Source organism: Narcine bancroftii, chromosome 4, assembly GCF_036971445.1.
Source record: "Narcine bancroftii isolate sNarBan1 chromosome 4, sNarBan1.hap1, whole genome shotgun sequence".
Lineage (NCBI taxonomy): Eukaryota > Metazoa > Chordata > Chondrichthyes > Torpediniformes > Narcinidae > Narcine > Narcine bancroftii.
In genome coordinates this window covers 38,310,603-38,328,570 of record NC_091472.1, presented here as the reverse complement: position 1 = coordinate 38,328,570, position 17,968 = coordinate 38,310,603, and the positions used below count along the sequence as shown (strand labels likewise).

Genomic DNA, 17,968 nt, shown 5'->3' with positions numbered 1-17,968 from the left:
ATCTCATGATATTTGCTTCATAACTGCAGACTGACATCGAGACTGAATACAGTTCCACCTATTAATTTAAGACATAACATTTGAGAACAACTTTATATTTAAAAATCAAACACATTTATAAAAATTAAGAATAGTTAAGATGCCAGTGTAAATCTTTTATTCATAACTAATTTCTTGGCAATTTAAATAATCTGCCTTTGATCTCTTGCTCTCATCTCCCTGCCAAGTCAACAATATGCTTTCAGTTCTTCAGCCTTCAACTTTATCTTACAACCTTTAACAAGGAACTTTATCAAAGGACAGTATACCTGTTTAAATTTGCAAGAGTCTTTAGTGACATATCAAGTCCCCTCAAACTCCTCACAAAGTACAGGGGCTGGCGAGCCTTCTTGATGGTTGCATCAAATGGAGGCCCCCGTACAAATCTTCAGAGATGTTGACACCCAGGAATTTGTTCTTAACGCTTTCCACATATCCTGTAGATGAGGACTGGTTTGTGTTATCCCGATTTCCCCTCCTGAAGTCTACAATCAGTTCCTTAGTTTTACTAATGCTGAGTGGAAGGTTGTTTTCGTGACACCACTCAACCAGCTGATCTCTCTCACTCCTGTACACTTCCTCATTGCCATCTGTGATTCCGCCAACAACAGTGGTGTCATCGGCAAATTTGTAGATGGCATTTGAATTGTGCCTAGCCACACAGTGATAGGTGTAGAGCAAGTAGAGCAGTGGGCTAAGCACGCATTCTTGGGGTGCGCCTGTGCTGATGGTCAGTGAAGAGGAGACGTTGCTTCCAATTCGTACTGACTGTGGCCTTCCAAGGAGGAAGTCAAGGATCCAGTTGCAGAGGGCGGTGCCGACCAGTATTGAGGGGATGATGGAGTTGAAATCTGAACTGTAGTCGATGAAATGTAGCTCAATGTAGGTGTTACTATTATACAGGTGATCCAGGGCTGAATGGAGAACCAGTGAGATTTCATCTGTTGTGAAGTGATTGTGTGTTCAGGTCTTTTCTTAGGTACAAATTCATTCTAGTTATGACCAACCTCTCAAAGCACTTCATCACAGTAGATGTGAGAGTGACCAGACAATAGTCATTGAGGCAACTCTTCATGGGCACCAGGATGATTGATGCCTTTTGAAGCAGGAAGGAATATCCAACAGCAGCAATGAGAGGTTGAAAATGTCCATGAACACTCCAGCTAGTTGGTTGGCACTGATTTTCTGTACCCTGCCTGATGCCTTGCGAGGGTTCAGCTGCTTGAAGGATGTTCTGATGTTGGCTTCAGTGACATCATCACAGCATCATCAGTTTCTCAGTGTCCTTTATGTGGCAATGGTAGAAAAACATAACCAATGTTTCAGGCTTGAGTCTTTCATCAATGAATTTCTACCTTCGCTACATAAAAGACCAGGTTCACTTTGACTTGCCGAGCTTCTCCAGCATTTTAAGTTTTTTACTTCAACCACAGTGTCTACAGATTTTTGTGATTTACTAGCTTCTGCAGAGATTCTCATTGAATTCTCCTTTTCAAAGCAAGCGTAAAAGGTATTCAGCTCATCGGGTAGTGAAGCATCACAGCCATTTATGATGTTTGCCATCACCTTGTAGGATGTAATGACCTGCAATCCCTGCCATAGCTGGCAAGTATCTGTCTCTGGGAATTGGCTCTTTGTTGCTGAGATAGCATTCCGTAGGTTGTACTTAGACTTCCTGAAGAAATCTAGATCATCAGTCTTAAACACCTCAGCAGGTTGCGAATCTTTTGATTCATCTTCAGTTTCTGGTTGGGTGCTCATGGTATGTACACGTGGGGACACACTCATCCACACAATTCTTGACGAAGTCAATGACAACCATGGCATATTCATTCAAGTTTGAAGATGACTCCTTGAATATAGTCCAGTCCATTAATTCAAAGCATGGGGATAGATGAGGTGGGGAGAGGGGGGATTGGAAATGGGAGAAGTTGATGCCAAATGTCATCTGGTTGGAGGGTCCCCATTCTCCAAATTGGAGGAAGAATACCCCACATACCATCTGGGCACCATCCAACCAAACTTCACCAACACTGACGTCTTAGGCCTCTGCCACCTTTCCCCCCTCCTCTACCCGCTACACCCATCCACACCCATGTCTCCTCTCCTCCAGCTCTGACCCTCTCTCCCTCCCCTCCCCTCCCAGTCTCCTCCCCCCACCGCTGTAGCTCTGTACCCACAGAGCCAGAATTCCTTCCCCCCTACTTTTACCCCAACCACCCCACACCTCCTTTCTCCCCCACATCCATCCATATCAAAAGCTTTCAGCAAGTCCACATAATTCTTCATTTGCAACTTCAAGCACCTCATCAAAAAATTGACTCAAGTTTGACATGAACCAACTTTTAAAACTCCATGCTGAATCTCTGATTTTAGCTGATATATTTTTCATTGTTCAGGTACTCTGCCCTTAATTATAGAATCTGTTAATGTTCTAACAGTTATTGTTCCCCTTGTCCTCACCTTCCCCTTGTCCTCACCTTTCACTTCTGGCCTCCCACCCACCCCACTGGCCTCCCACCCACCCTATTGGCCTCCCACCTCTCTGGCCTCCCACCCCACTAGCCTTCCATCCCACTGACCTTCCACCTCACTGGCCTTCCAAATCAGTAACCTATTGATAGACTTCACTTTCAATGGAATGTGTAATTCTGAACACATCCAAATAATGTCACCATGAAACATCCTTGTCTCCTCTTTCCAAATTGCACAGGGACAATTCTTCCTCAACAACACTTTGGGTCACTATCCCATCTCCACCAACCCACATTCCCTTTCTCAAAGCATCTTCTCAATCTCCCAGCTACAGGAGACATAACACCTATTTTTAAACCAGTTCTCTTCTCACTGCCCAAAGACTTAATCGTCCTTCCATGTGAAGTAGCTTTTAACTTGAACTTCTTCCACTTTGGCATACATCATTCCATATTCACCCTATGGTCTTCATCAAAATGGGGGAAACAAACTCAGATCAATTACAGAAGACCTCCAACTGGCCTCCCTGTTTTTGACCTCTTACACTGCTCCAAGGAATAAGCACTCATCTTCTGACATGGGACATAACAAACCAAATTACATCAAAGTGAACAATTTCAGTTAGTCAACCATGCATATGTCCTACCTTCTGTCATTTTTCTCTAATCTCTTCTGGTATTTTGGATTTTTTTTTAATCTCCTCTGATTGATATACCTTAACTGTCTTCTGTCAGGAGTGAAGTACAGGTCTGCATTTGCTGTGAGTGTAGTAAACACATACACCCACATCGTCCCCCTGCCTCCTTTCCTCTAGTGCTGTCTTTCTCTCTCTGTCTTCCCCAACCCCCCCCCCTCCCTCTATTTCCTTCCACAGATCCAAAAATAAATTCTCACCTTTCCTCTTATTATATCCAATTAACACCCTTCCGCTCCTTGGTCTGGACTCCTCCCGTTTCCATTTTTTCCCAGTTTCTCTCCCCAGTCTTTATTCAGGTGCCTGCTGCTTCTACCTTGAAGAAGGGCTCAGGCCTGAATCATCGGTAATGTCTTAACCTCCTGTGGATACTGTGAGACCTGTTGAGTTCCTCCAGCATTTCTGTTGTGTTTTGAATGTTTTCTCTCAGCCCACTTGTTTTTTTCAATCTCTCCCTGTCTTCACCCTAACAATGATCTACCTTCCTGTCTATCTTATTTGAAACTATGATCCTTCCACTAATACCTCATTTTTCTTTCTGCAACTTAAAATTTGTTTCATTTCCCACTTTTCCAATTTCTGAATAAGGCCCATTGACATGAAACATTAATTCCATTTGTGTGTCCACTTTATGACCTCCTAAGTAGTTCTAGCATTTTTGGCTTTTATTCTTGGCAACGGATATTCAGCAAATTGCCGACTGCTCCTCTTTTACCTTTTATTGGGATGCTTAAAGTCCTCGGAGAATTATGGGTCTTCCATTTTGACAAATGCAAAAATGTTAGTTATGACCCAATGGATGGATGATACACTGCTTGGACCAATCTCAGGAGGAACAGTTTTAAAATGCAACTTTATTATTAAAAAGGCAGTACCATCAATTTTGTTCCGTTAAACACTGAAAATGATGAGGAAATTCAACCTCAGGCACGTAAAAGTTTGCAGGGTGTGTAGCTCGGTTCAAGAATGTTGCATGCCATAGGGGCATAATAAAAATAAGTTGCAAAAAATTCCAAAATACCCTACTGAGGAAACTAATTTTCATTGGGGAATATTAGTGGCTATTTGTACTTCCTTCATAACTCTTCAGACCCAAGCTGCCATATGGAGGCAACTTATAAAATGTTAAAGTCAGTCAACTCTCATAATTTTCCTAAAACACATTTCAATGGACACACAATAATCCTGCCGTAAATTTGGAAAGTGAACAACTGGAATTCTTCTATAAAACAAGTGGCAGCTAGCACTACTACAAGAGACATGTTTTTGATTTGTTTTAAATTAAAAGACTCTTCTATTTTACATAAAGGGCAGGGCTCTGAAATGTCAGATCCATCTTTTCTGTGGTGAATTACTTTCAATACAATTAGTCATTACCATCCAAACTTCTGCGCGCTACTCGAAAAAAGACGCACACATAGTGTAGTCAGGTTAAGCTCAGTTTTATTAGGGCTCATGGCCGACTTTTATATTTGCAGTGTTCCCGCCATTGCCCCCCTTGGCTGACATCACAACATGCATAACAAAAGTGGGTTTCCCGTGCGCGGGTACTTTCCTACATAATGCCATTCTTCCCCGCATGCTGTCCCTGTCTGTTGGCTGTGCAGCAAAGCCAGTGCAATTTTGGGGTCACTGGCTTTTAAACTGCCTTTGCCATTCACCCACTGGTTCGCTTGTTGGGGCCATTGGTGCTGTGCAGGCTGCCGGCCTCTGGTTGCGCTCACCGCCCAAACGCTGACTCGAACGTTGCAGCAGTGGGCCGCCACATGACCCCCCCCCCCAACTGAACCGGCAGTATTGTCCTTGTTATTGTCCTTAGTGCCCAGAGGCAAAGTCTCTGTACGCTTCAGTGAGCTGCCTCTTTGGCATGGTGCTTGTGTCTCGACCGAACGTGTTGGGTCCAGGAATGCCAGCTTCAGGCTGTCTGCAGTGAAGACCTCCATCTTGCCTTTGACCTCTAGCTCAAACATGGCCCCATTGTTGCAGATGACCTGGAACAGCCCTTGTATGGCCTCGTGGACGAGCAGACCCTTGTGAATGAAAACATACTCACAGTCCTGCAGGTCTTTGAGTATGTTGGTCCTCACGTGTCCATGCCTGGAAGGTGGAATCGGGGCCAGGTTGCCGACTCTTTCCCTTGGCCTGCTGTCCACCTGGGGATGGTACTAATTCTCTCGGAACCACCAGTGGAGGTCCGTTGATGAGTTCGTCTGAAGAGGTGTTTGGTCCTCCTTGGGTGCTGTGCGGATGCCCTACAACACCCATGGTAGCTCATCTACCCAGTTGGGTCCTTGGAGTCTGGTCATGAGCATGATTTTGAGGTGCCTGTGGAAACACACCAGCAATCCAATGGTCTATGGGTGTTAAGCTGTTGTGTGATGCAGCTGGGCACCCCACAGACTGGCAAGGTCAAACCACAGACTGGGCCATTCTTTTGGATGTATATGGGACTGTAACCCAAACTGTCCCACTCAGGATGAGATGAGGGCTCTGGTGGACAAGGTTGTGGACATGTCTGCCAGTGGGACTGCTTCTGGCCACCTGGTGAAGCAGTCAACCATTGTGAAAAGATAGCGAAAACCCTGAGATACTGGCAAAGGTCCTATTATGTCCACATGGATTTGGTCAAACCTTCATTCCACGGGTTCAAAGTGGGGTCTTAGTATGGTTGTTTTGCACCAACCACTGACCTGTTTCCGCAATCCATGCCATGGGTATTTGCTGGCCACCAGCTGGATCACGGTCCTGATGGATGGATAAGCCAATCTGTGGATGGTGTTGAAAACTTGTTGTCTCCAAGACGCCAGGATGATGGATTTGATCTGACCAGTGGCCACATCACACAGGAGGGTGGTGTTACTTGTGCCGACTGGGATGTCCTGAAGCTGTAGTCCCAATGTGGCAGTCCTATATTGGGGCATCTCCTCATCTTTCTGCTGCACCTCCACCAGTGCCACAAAGTCCACTCCCCTTGATAATGTGTGGATTCTTTGCTTGGCTACCACATTGCCCTTGTCAGAGACGTGCCTTACATCTGTGGTGTCATTGCTGGAATGGCGACCAGGGAACTGAGATCTTAGCCAGGGCAAAAGTCAAGGGGTTGTGATCTGTGAAAGCTGTGAAGGACCTGCCGTCTAGGAAGTACCTGAAGTGGCGGATGGCTGAGCATAATGCCAGTAGCTCTCTGTCGAAAGCGCTGTACTTCAATTCTGGAGAAAACCATTGGCTGCCAACTTCCTTCGATCTGCTGCTCCAGAACTCTGCCAATTGCCATTCCTGAGGCTTCCACTGACAGGGCCGTTGGAACGTCTGACCTTGGATGAGCCAGGAGAGCGGTGTCTGCCAGGGCTTCCTTGGTCTTCATGAAGGGCTTCTGCTGACTCCTCATCCCAAGTGATGATCTTTGCCTTGCCTACCAACCAGTTGAACAAGGGCTTCATAATCTGAGGAATGAACCTGTGCTAGAAATTGATCATCTCCATGAACTCCTGTAGCCCCTTGGTCATGTTGGGTCTGGGGAACTTCCAGATGGCCTCCACTTTACTGGGTAGCAGTGTGGCTCCTTCCCTGGATATCCTATGGCCCAGGGAATTGATGGGCTCCAATCCAAACTGGCATTTGGCTGTGTTGTTCATCAGGCCAAACTCGCTCAGTCGGGTGTAGAGGTTGCTGAGGTGCGCAATATGGTCCTGTTGGTTCATGCTCGCCACCAGGATGTCGTCGAGGTAAACAAAGGTGCCGTGCAGGTCTCGAACCACTGCGTCCATGAATCACTGGAATGGCTGAGTGCCATTCTTTAGTCCGAATGGCATTCAGAGGAATTTGAAGAGGCCAAATGTGTTGATGATTGCAGTCTTGGGGATATCATCGGGGTGTACTGGGATCTATGTTATCCCCACACAAGGTCCACCTTGGAGAAAATCCTTGCTCCATGCAGGTTAGCCACAAAGTCCTGGATGTGCGGCATGAGATACCTATCCAGTGTTGTGGCCCGGTTGAGCTGGTGGTAGTCACTGCATGGTTTTTGACCTGCAGGGAACTGAGATTCACTGGTAATGTGTTATACTGATTGCTGGCTTCGCCTCCTGGCTCCACCCCCATCTACCCATATATAACCTTGGTTTCCCACCTAAACCATTGTAAGACCCTACCCTCAGCTAATAAAAGCGAATGTTCTCCTTCCAGTCCTAAGAGAATTTATTCATGCTACAATTTTATTAGCTTATTTCCTAGAAGATGGAAGCACTACTCAAGCCAAGTATGCTCTGTTCCCCAAAGCAACTAGACTGATTCCAGGTCTACCTGATCGCAAACAGAGATGTCTTCCACACCGATGAATTCAGGAGGTCCACACTTATTTCCAGGGTAGGAACGAAAGGATGTGCAGTCATCAGGGACTGAACTACATATGACACTGCCATCGAGGCCTTTAAGGCTCAGTATCAGAAGTCGTAAAATTAGGTCCTAGCGAGGCACCAACTCGCTCTATGTCACCAACAGCCAGGAGAGACCATCGATGACTACCTGCTGGATCTGTGGATGCTTGCCAAGAAGTGCAGGTATGAAGCAGCTACGGGCTGTGTTCATGAGGAAGAACAGATCCGGGACACTCTAGTCACAGGAGTCCGCTCAAGGTACATGAGGCAGCAACTGCTCGAGTTGGGTAAGAAGAACCTGGCTAGTAATGTTGAACTGACCAAGTTGCTAGAAAAGGCCAAGCTCAAGAATGACGACCTCGAAGCTAGTGAGCTCACTTACCCAGGTGACCCCTTCCAAGCCCTAATTGCTGCTGCTTCCCATGCTGGGGAGTGCTCACATGTTAGGGAGTGCTTTTTCTGTGGCAAGAGCCAGCACCCTTGATCTCATTGCCCAGGTGTGGCAAGAAACGGCATTGGGCGAGGGTTTGCCATGCAAAGGGAAACCCGGGGAAGTCCACGGCCTGCAGCCTGCACTGTTCCTGGATCCAATATCAGCCCCAAGCTGTCTCCCTTGAATTCACCCAAACCCACTTGCTGCACTACACACCGATGAGAAAACGGCTTGAAAAGGCTCGGCGGCCATCCTGCCGCAACTCAAATTCAAACTCGGCACCTTCATCGTTAGAGGAGGAAGGAGGGTAGCCATCTTGCTGCGCCATGAAATAGATGGCATCTTACCCACGGGCAACCCAAGATGGTGGGACCACTCAAGAGAGAAGTACAGAGTCTCCAAAGTCCTTGTCTTGATGGTTCTAGATCAGGACAGACCTCACCAGCTCAGCAACTCCATAGTGACTGTTAAGGTAAATGGACATTCCACTAAATGCTTAATTGACACAGGCTCTACTGAAAGCTTCATAGACTTAGAGACTGTACAAGAATAGAACCTAAAGATGTGTCCTTCCAGTTATCGTATATTACTTGCATCTCATTCGCACTCTACCCATATTTAAGAAAATTGTATAGTACATGTGTCATTTAATGGCAGGGGAATTTTGTAAGATATGCCTCTATGTACTTAATGAATTGTGTGCTCTGGTGCTGTTGGGTCTGTATTTCCTGTGTCACCTTAAAAGCATGACCTTGAAGTATTCTGGTCCCTTCCCCTTATAATGGTTCGGAACGGAGGGCCTCTAAAATCAGAACCCACATGCAGCCTCTCCACACTGAATAATATCCACCTCCCACCTCTCCTCCCGAATCTATCCCCAGATTGCAAACCTATTACTACTGAGAACAGAAGGTACAGAACAGCAGAATGAGACTTCATAAAGTCTGAGACAAGACGTTTACCCATTGAACCTAGCACCAGCCCGTGGAGAGTGCAAGTGGAGGTGGTAAAAGGGGAAAATAAGTCCAGGCAAGTAATTGACTATGTGGCCAAACTACGTGGTGGAGAATGGCATCATTGGCCCCAACCCTGAAAGGATGCTCCCCTTGCTAGAGCTCTCCATTCCCAGGACTACTAAGGCTTTGAGGAGATGCCTGGGGTTTTTCTCATATTACGGCCAGTAGATCCTTCAATACACTGATAAGGTTCGACCTCTCTTAAAAGCCACTTCTTTTCCCCTCGCGGGCAAAGCCAAAACAACTATTAACTACCTCCGAGACCATATTGAGAAAGCCACTATGCACGCGGTGAACAAGAATGCACCTTTCCAGGTGGAAAGTGATGCTTCTGGTGTGGCCCTGGCCGCTACCCTCAACCAGGCAGGCAGGCTGGTTGCATTTTTTCTCAGACATTACAAGGCCATGAGCTCCGAATTCCCTCTGTGAAAAAGGAGGCTCAAGCCATTGTAGAAGCCATGAGGTATTGGAGGCACTGGAGGCACTACCTGGATGGTAGGAAATTTACGCTCTTCACTGACCAGCGCTCTGTCGCATTTGTGTTTAATAATGCCAAGAAAGGCAAAATAAAAAAGATGACAAAATTGCTAGGTAGAGGATCGAGCTCTCCACTACAAGTATGACATTGCCTATTGGCCAGGAGCATTTAATGAACCTCCAGATGCCTTATCCAGAGGAAGCTGTGCCTCAGCACACACTGCTCAACTGTGGTCTCTGCATAATGAGCTCTGCCATCCAGCGATTACCCACATGGCTCATTTTGTCAAGGCGCCATGCTCTATGGAAGATGTCAGAGAAATGATCAGGTTTGTGCGGGGTGTAAGCTGCACTTCTACAGCCCTGCAAAGGCACACCTGATCAAGTCATCCAAGCCCTTTGAATGGCTCAGTGTGGATTTTAAGGGACCTCTCCCCTTCATGAACGGGTACACTGTCTTCCTCTCTGTCATTGATGAGTCCTCCTGCTTCCTGTTTGCCATCCCATATCCAGATACGTCTACTTCATCAGTCATAAAGGCCCTAGATTACATTTTCACTCTGTTCGGGTATCCTGGCTATATACATAGCGGCCAGGGCTCATCTTTCTCATGAAAGAGCTACATCAGTACCTGCTGGAGAGGGGCATCGCATCCATCAAGACTATTAGCTACAACCCTTGGGGGAACAGGCAGGTTGAGAAGGAAAAACACCATGGTCTGGAAGGCTGTCAAACTGGCCCTGAAGTCAAAAGGCCTTCCAGACTCATGCTGACAGGAAGTTCTTCCTATGGCGCTCCAATCCATCCAGTCGCTACGAGCTCCTATTCAATTTTGAGAGAAAGTTGGCATCAGGAATTATACTCCCAAAATCCTTCTCAGGAAGCACGTGAGAAGAAGCAAGACTGACGCCCTGGTGGAAAGGGTGAAACTGCTCCATGTCAATCCCATGTATGCCTATGTGGAGTACCCAGATTGCATGCATCAGGGACCTGGCACCCGCTGGAACAGTGGGTCTGTTGCCTCAAGTGCCCTACGAGTCACGGAGCTCATTCTTGCCACTCCCAGTCAGGGCCTCAGGAAATCTGGTTCAAGAGGAAAGTGCATCCCTCTCCACCCTAGAGCTGGTGACCCCGCCCACCTCTCCTCCCTCACAAGGGGACCAGGAGACCCAAGGAGCACTCAACCCATGCCTAGACCCTCCACCAGGATCTCCAGACCCCCAGATCACTTAAATTTGTAAATAACTGTATAGTTTTCAAAAATTTTTTCTGAATCAATGTTCTCTGTCTTCAACCACAACCCCTAAATTCTCCTGGAAGGGGCGAATGCAGTAAACTGAGATACAATGGCAATGTGCTATACTGATGGCTGGCTCCGCCATCTGGGTCAAACCCCATCTACCCATATATAACTCTGATTTCCCGCCTAAATCCTAAGCCTTTCTGAAAACCACTGTAAGACTCTACCCTCAGTTATAAGCTAATAAAAGTGTCTGTTCTCCTTCCAGTCATGAGAGCCTTTATTCAAACTACACAGCCCCCAGTTGCTTGGGGTACCATGTGCAAGGGAGAAGCCCATGGGTTGTCTGACCACCTTATGATGCTGAGCTCCTCCAGCTTCCTGAATTCCTCCTTCGCCAGCTGGAGCTTCTCCAGAGGAAGGCGTCTTGCCTTGCGTGGAGCAGCGGGCCCTGGATCAGGATGTGGTGCTGTACTCCATGTCAAGACATCACAGTGATGAATTGGGGGGGTGACCACCGGAGGGAACTCAGCGAGGACCCTGGAGTATTCATTGTCCATTCTCTCTACAGAGTCCAGTGGAGAGCTGGGAGCCTAGTATCTTTGAGGGGGAAGGTTTTAAAAGTCTTGGCGTGAACCATTCTCCTTCCCTTGAGATCCACTAGCAGGCTGTGAGTGCACAGGAGGTCTCCCAGAGGAACAGCTGTTCCACTGCAGCCAGCGTGAACACCCATGAGAAGAGGCTACCTTCAACTGCAGTTGGACATTGAGGGTTCCATGGGCCAAATCAGGGTTGGCAGCCCTCAGAGTGGGGCCCAACTGCCTGTTCCTGGTGTCCAACTGCCTGTTCCTGGTGTCCTGTCCCGACAGGGGCAAGAGGCTGACCTCTGTTCCTCTGTCCATGAGAAAGCATCATCCAGATTGTTGGTCCCAAACATATAGAAGGCTGGCTTGGTGGCCAGTTGTCATGGCCATTAGTGAAATCTGGCCCCAGTGTTTCCCTGAAATGTGCATGGCGACCTGCACCGGCGGGCTCCGGCACCCCACCTCTGGTGGTAGAAACACCAGTGGTCGTCTGGATCCCCTCCTCTGGGACACTGCTCTTCTCTTGGCGGCTCTGAACAGGTCTGGCTGCAGAGTTTAGTGATGAACTGCACGGACGCCGAGCACTTTCTCTTCTGTTTCCACAGAGCGTCTGTTCATGCTGCGACTTTCCAGGGGTCACTGAAATCAACCAGGAGCAGTTGGATGTCCTCGGGCAGTTGCTCCAGGAATGCCTGCTCGAGCATGATGCAGGGCTCATGTTGTTCCTGGAGGGCCAGCATCTCGTTCATGACAACTGAAGGGAGGAGTGGGGGGGCACCTGTCCCTTAACCCATCCAGATGGAGCAGATGTGCCTCTCTCTAACATCATGAAAGCCCGAAGGTCTCGATCAGCAAGTCCTTGAAGGTGATGTACGCATCTTCCGATGGGGGCTCCTGGATGAAATTGGCCACCCAGCTTGCTGTGTCCTGGTCCAGGGCATTCACCTCATGATAGTACCGGGTGGATTCTGCTGTGATCTGCTGGATCTGGAACTGTGCCTCAGCCTGGTCAAACCACACATGTGGTTGATTTGTCGAGAAAGTTGGCAGCTTGAGAGTGACCACGTTGAGTGCTGCTTGTTCGCTCATCTCTGGGTTTAGATGCCGTCTAAACTGTTGGGGCCACCAATTGTAGCCACATGCTACTCAAAAAAGGATACACAGAAGTAGTGTAGTCAGGTTAAGCTCTGAGTTTTATTAGGGCTCAGGCCCAACTTTTATTCTTGCACCGTGATTGACATCACAACATCCATAAAAAAAGTGGGTTTCCCGCGAACGGGTACTTTCCTGCATAACAATGCCCTTCTCCCTGAGCGCTGCCCCTATCTGTTGGCTGCGCAGTAAGGCCAGCACCATTGTGGGGTGCTGCCCTTGCCGTTCACCCACCGGTTCGCTTGTTGGGGCCAGCGTCGCTGCGCAAGCTGCTGGCCTTTGGTTGCGCTCGCCGTCAGGAGTGCCGGCTGGATCACCACGGCAGCGGGCCACCACAAGTTTGAATTATTGTTAGATAACACTGGACAATGGAGGTTTTGCTTCCTGGACACTTTTGGGTGTGTTTTGGAATACTGATCATGAAAATCACCCTTAAATCTAACTATCACGTATCATGTTTTTAGATATAACCTATTTCTATGATCTCCTGTCATATTTTAAGTTTAGTTCAAGCATGCAAAACCTTGAAGTGCTACATGTCATTGAAAATTCAATTTCTACATTTGCAGTTGAACTTATTCCCTGCTGAGCCTGGTGCAATCAGTGATAAACATGGTGGAAGGTTTCACCGAGACATTGCAATCAAGGGGAAAAAAAAGGTATCAGGGGAACTGGAATCCATCAGTGCTGGCTAACTATTGCTGGTCAGTGACACGAGAGACATCAGATGCTGAGTACAAAACATGTTTATGTCAGTTGAACTAATGCAAGGTTTCAGGATTATTATGTGATTAAACCTGCTAAATTCAATGTGATGTTTTTCGAACTTGCTATGTGATACAGCAAATATGACATTATCTTTGTGGTCAGCTTGAAGTTGTCTATCATAATCCCCTATTTTTTCAGGAAGCAAACCTTTTGAAAAAAATTGTTGACCAATGTAATCTGAAGTTCCATTACAACTAAAAAAGAAAATATTAAAATTGTTTCGTTTCAATATTGCAATTATTAGAGGGAAAGTGAAAATCTCGAATGAAAGGAAAAACAAAATTTCTATTTTTACTGCTGCCTAATAAAAATAAACTTCCAGCTGAAAACATTCGGGGACCTGGGACTTGACATGAAAGGAAAGCCACAATAAAATGCGGTCAAGTCTTGTTAATGCAGATTCAGGAAAAATCAAATGGCTTTTCTGATTGCTCATTCTATTGAAGGCTCAGGTACTTTATGGACTATCCTTGAAGTTTAACTGAGGGAAGTGCTGCCTATTAAGGTAATTGCTTTGCCTATGTCAGTGGTAATGGCAAGATTTAGTTCCACAGTTAAGCTTCATAGAGTTATAGATTGTTGAAGTAAGAGCTCAAGACTGATCGATCATTTCCTGGCACATCTGAAACAAAATGAAACACTAAATGAACCCAGTAAGAACATAAGGTTGCTATGAAAGTTGATCCTGTGCAAAACTGAGGAGTGCTTGAGTTACAACAGGGTTAAATAGATTGGCAAATTGACCACTGATCATCAGTATAGAACCAGCTACATATCTTTATTCATGAATGCCACTCTAGTCGCATCTGGAGGGAAAGGAAAGTATGAATGTTTGTCTGGGATTTAGATCAAGCGACTGAGGTAAGTCTGCAGAAGTAATTGATGAAATAAGGCTTCTAACAACATGATAAGACAAGAGAAGCACTCCGTATTTGACTTGAGTCCTTCAGTGCTCAGTCTGCATCTGAAAAAGGAGATCTACATACTCCAAGTGATCCAATGGAATATACGAGATTACTTAAGCTCTCAGTGCTTATTTAAATTTTAGACGTGTTCCTCTTAACCTGCAACCTCAAGCTGCTGCTTCAGAGAGCTGTGTATAATCAGACAGTGAGTGCATTTGGGGCTGAGAAAGTTCAAATACATTTCTTGGCACTTATGGAATCGATGTTAATGGAAGTAGAGCATGGAACATTTCAGCACATTGCAGGCCCTTCTGCCCACAATGTTGTGCCAACCTATGTAAACCTACTCCACAATTAATCTAATTTTTCTCTCTTCGTAGTTAATTTTTCTCTCTTTATAGTTCGTAACCACCTCCCATGTTTTTTAACACCCATATACATACCTGAGAATCCCTTGAATCTTCTTATTGTATCAGACTTGACCACTACCCCCAGCAGTACATTTCAGATACCCACCATTCTCAAAAAAGGTTCTACCTCTGACATCTCCCCTAAATTTTCCTCCATTCACCTTAAACAAATATCATCTGGTGTCAGCCATTGCAACCCTGGGATCAAGGTTGTGGCTGTCCACTCTATCTATGCCTCTCATAATCTTCTACACATTTGATGAGACAGGAAAGTGGAGTGCTCAAAATGTTTGATTGACAAGGGAAGTTCAAGAGACTGTGTGGCCTACAGCTTCTCTTTTTTATGTTCTCAGACAAAAATCTCACCTTGTTTTTCCATCTTGTGCTTTATTTTCCATTTGTCTGCTGTGATTTTTCCAGGTTTTACCTATTTCTCTAAGGAACCAGCAATACTTCAAGGATTACTGGTCTTCAGTGAAGTTCAAATTTCATTCAACGGATGTCTAACAATGGAACTTCAGTGGTTCCAAGAAAATCTGTAAAATTTTAAATCAAACATTCTTTTTGAGATTATGTCATATCGTCCCATGATAGTGTTAAAGAGGTACTTCGCAATAATCTGGCAACTTTATTTCCTCCCAATACACTTCTTTTTCTTTCTTTCTCAAGTCAAGTTTATTGACATTTGATGCACAAGTACAACCCGACGAAACAGCTTTCTCCAGTCCTCGGTGTGTCCACACAGACACACAATCAGACACAACTCACATTCAGACAAACAATACAGGACAAGTATTTATATATACAAATAAATAAATGCTGTTACATGAATATGAGTGTCTCCGATGGATAGTATGAGCAGTTCCTTTGTTTTTTCAGCATTCTCACCTCTTTAAGGTGTTGGCTCAGTTTTGGTGTATAGCGAAGGAGATACTGGGAACACTGTCATCTAACCAAATGGCTATTCAGTCATGTTGCAGAGGGAAGGCAGTGGGTGAGAGCTGAACCTCAGAGTGAGTTCAAGCAATCTCTTATTTCAATCCATACACAAAGGAGGTGAAGACTCTGATACCACAATTAGTACTCTAAATGAGACTAAAGCAGGAATGGATTTGAACTAGAGTAACCATCAAATCTATCTTCTTAGAAACTCTCTGTCATGATTTTTCTAAAAGAATTAGTAGTCTGAAAACTGATATTAACCAGGTGTTGTTATTGCAGAATTTGTAATGACAATTGTCCACTGTAAATTTTGTTTCCTGTTATTTTGAATCGCAACAAGTATTTACATCATCCTTTTATCCATTTGTATTGAAGATGCAATGAATACCAGAAATTATTAAAGATTTTTGTCACGTAGTAGGTCAGAACATTTAATATTACACAAAACTGCCTTCTGTCTGTCATAAGGTAGACAAAGACTTGCTTTTCATGCCATTACAAGATGTGATTTCAACTTTATCAGAATCAGAATTTACTGTCACAAGCATGTCACAGTATTCATTGTTTTGCAACAACATTACAGTACAAATATTGCTATAAATTACATTTAAAATAAATAAATTAGTGCAAATTAAGAGAAAGTAAGGTAGTGTCTGTGGTTCATTGTCCATTCAGAAATCTGATGGCAGAGGGAAAGAAGATGTCCTTATGCCACTGGGTGTTCATCTTCAGTCTCCTGCACTTTCTTAGTGATGGTAACCATGTGAAGGTAATACATTAAGGTATTACTATTGGAAACCTTGAGTTTGATCATGAAGGTAACAGGGGAGAATAATTGCCAAATATACACTGAGCCAGAAGAGTCCAGGCCCACTATAGGGGATTTCTATCACTTTTTCTCTCTCTCTGGGGTGAATTGCTTCCACTTCTGTCTGTGAATCCAGAAGTGCAAACCGCAAACTCTGTTACATCTGGTGAAGGATATGCTTGATGAGGTGGGTTATTCAGACATTCTGCATTCCTTCTGCATTTTGTTCAGGGACTCCACATGATGCATACAATATCTTCCCAGCTACTCTGCCCCATTGATCAATTATAGACCAGAGATTTCTGTGAGTTGATAAGAATATTACATTTTTTATTCCACGAATGACTCCAGTGTTTTGTCTCTCTCACTGGAAAGAATCTGCCGTGACAGAATTTAGGGTAGAATGTCTATTTCAAGAGCCTGCTGTCAAGCATGCAGGCAATGTGGCCTGTGTGTAGCAGAGTTGGTTGTGTATCACTAGAGCTTCAATGCTGAGATTTAAGCCTGGGAGAAGTCACTGATATTGGCTCGCTTATCCTGCTAATGGACTTGGAGGATATTTTGGAATCAGCGTTGGCAGTACTTTTTCATATTCCTAGAGAATAGAGGGCGGAGAGGGAATTTATTAATAGTATATTTTTATTTCATTTATGATTGAATTCACAATTTCTGTTATTCTATTTCTTTGCTAAAATTAGCAGGCTGATCACATTATAGGTCTTAAAATTTTATATTGCTTTTATTCTGCCCTTGAGACTGTCATTTTCCAACTCTTTTTAGAAAAATAATTACTGAAAATATCAGAGCAAAGGCTTTTCCATAGTGTCATTTCCCAGAGGTCAATGCTAAGTGGTTGTGTACCTTTGGAATGAAATTGTGAACATGTTTAACAAAAATGTAATTTCATAGTGCTGAATAGCTTCCATTTGAACAAGCTCAACTTTAACTTTCAAGAATTAACATCAGAGAAAAAGAAAAGTGAAGAGTATATTTGCATTAAGAGATGAACGAGGCAACAGTCCAGATTTTAGTCATGGCAAGGCTATCAGCAGTTGCATTAACATTGAGCCAATCTGACAGCAAATTATGGCATCTGCAGTGCAGTTAAGCATGGAAATCCAGAAATTGCTGTCATAGATACCCTACTCCTCCACAGGGTGGATTGTCCTTGCCAACAGTCTCAGCATTGAAATCATTGCAACAACTTAAAACATCATTATTTACCACTAGTTCTGTTCATTTTAGAGTGAGCAAATGTGTAAAATCACAATAAATGATCATTACTGCTTAACCAACATTGCGACTGTGAAAAAAATCATTTTACGAGTCTTGTGTAAACCACAAAAGACTGTCGATTCTGTGATTGAAGTAAAAACACAATGCTGGAGAAACTCAGCAGGTTAAACAGTGCCCTTTATATAGCAAAGATAAAAAATACATCACCAAAGTTTTGGGCTTGAGCCCTTCATCAAGGTATGAGCAAAATGTAGGGAGATCCCCTTGATGAAGGGCTCAAGCATGTAATGTTGGTTATGTATTTTTACTGTTGATATACATATAGAGTACACTTTTTGACCTGCTGAGTTTCTCCAGCATTTTGTTTTTATGAGTCTGGTGTCTCATTTCCATCAGAACAATGTTCGTGTGTG

At 44.8% G+C, this 17,968-nt stretch overlaps 1 long non-coding RNA gene across 7 annotated transcripts in view; it reads right to left on the bottom strand.

Moving 5' to 3' along the window:
• Positions 1 to 17,968, bottom strand: part of LOC138760476 (uncharacterized) — a 139,383-nt gene that overhangs the window by 41,128 nt on the left and 80,287 nt on the right. For 4 of the 7 annotated variants that reach the window (XR_011355637.1, XR_011355641.1, XR_011355640.1 and 1 more), the window contains one exon: positions 16,619 to 16,914. This is a non-coding gene — a long non-coding RNA (uncharacterized lncRNA). Of the gene's footprint in view, positions 1 to 14,935; positions 15,106 to 16,618; positions 16,915 to 17,968 lie in introns of those variants that run through there. The other 3 variants (XR_011355639.1, XR_011355638.1, XR_011355642.1) reach the window with 1 other exon arrangement.